This window comes from Humulus lupulus, chromosome 4, assembly GCF_963169125.1.
Source record: "Humulus lupulus chromosome 4, drHumLupu1.1, whole genome shotgun sequence".
Taxonomy (NCBI): Eukaryota; Viridiplantae; Streptophyta; class Magnoliopsida; order Rosales; family Cannabaceae; genus Humulus; species Humulus lupulus.
This window is the reverse complement of record NC_084796.1, coordinates 145,435,796-145,437,526: the sequence shown is the minus strand read 5'-3', so window position 1 is coordinate 145,437,526 and position 1,731 is coordinate 145,435,796.

The window sequence follows — 1,731 nt, the reverse complement described above, 5'->3', positions numbered from 1 at the left end:
AAACAGAGGCTAGCACACCCCTGCAACACACATGGGCCGCGGCGAGTGCACCAAGCGCCGCGGCGCGCATGAACTCCTCGGCCACACTCGGCCGCGCGCGCACACGGGCCGCGGCGCGCCCCTCCTAGGGTCGCGGCCCTCACCTCCAAACCCAGAATTTTCCATCTTCTTCCCTGAATTTTCTTCAAACTAACTCACTTAAATCTTACCTAACAAACCCAGATAATTAACACACACATTCCAGCTCAATATCAACATTAAAACCCCATTGAAATCTGCTCCAAAACTCAGCTAAAACACTTATGACAGATCAAATTAACCAACATGAAAACTCTAACAACCAGTAGCAAATCTAAGCATAATCTTATAATTAAAGCTTACCCTTTACTGAACTAAATCTCTGAAGTTGATCCTTAATCCACAAGCTCCTAGCTCCCAAGATTTCCCAGCTGAATTCCTCTAATTACTAGCTGTTTTCTCCAAGTTCTCCTTAAGCCTCCAAAGAGAAGATATCCACTTGTTTAGAGAGAAAGAATGAGTCGGTTCCTTAAGTGTTCTGTATAGTTCTAAGGTTTGTCTTATTCAACTTATGTCTATGTGGTTACCTCAAGGCTCAGGGTACCAAAACGTCCCCGAGGGCAAAATGGTAAATTTCCCCAGTATTCCCTCCTAGACATTCTATCCTCAAATATATCTCCAAATATTTATTTTCATATCCCGATAATCCCATAACACACCTAGTACCCAAATTACCCCTCCTCGACTTGCCCCGAGTCCGAATCTCAACCCCGTTGTGACTTTCCAACTAACCGCTCCCCAGAACTGTCTCGGATTGTGCTGCACAGACGTATCACATATATATATTGCATTTATCACGTTTATGTCCCTAATATCCAGACGAGGCCCACATGCACATTTAACTCAACTAAACATGCATCATTATCATATATTCACATAAATCCACATATAAGCATACTAAATTATTTATTGCCCTCCAGGCACACTAATCAAGGCCCTAAGCCCGATTAGCAAATTCGGATCGTTACATAGGCTGAGCTCATCCATCAAAGGTAAGAAACTCTAGCTTTAGGCTTTGTGATTTCTGTGGTTTTGCTGAGGTTTTGAGCTCTAGGTTCAGCCATGGTGAATTTTGTGTTTTGGGGTGCATGTGATTGTATTGTTTGTGTTTAGGTTGTTTGGGATGGGTTGAGGATGTTGTGAGGCTTGTTTTGAAGTTTGGTTGGGGTTTGGTTGAGTTTTAGAAAGGTTTGGCTCGAGGAAATTCGAAGGAGGAAAAGCTGTGCTGAGACTAGCACTGTAGCGCTAGTCATTGGGCGCTACAGCGCTAGGCCCTGAAGTTCCAAAGCCTTTTGGTTCTGCTTGTAGTGCTATAGCGCTCTCCTTAGGGCGCTGTAGCGTTACCTTGTTCCCAGAAAGGGGTTTTTGGGTTGTTTCTAAGGGTTTTTGCCCAGGGGCCTGAGGTTTGATTCCACCACCCCATTTGGTGGAATTAGGGCTTCCCGAGGGCTCGGGATTGGTCCCGAGGCTAGGTTTTGGATTTGAGGTTTGGTGATGATTCTGATCTATGGCTGTGACTAGGTGTACACTAGGGCTCAGACGTGATCGTGCTTGAGGATCAAATTGAACAAAGCTATCGAAATCTAAAGGTAAGAAAACTGCACCCGGTTATGTGTTTATGATGGGACTAAGAGTTCCTTATATTTGTATGAT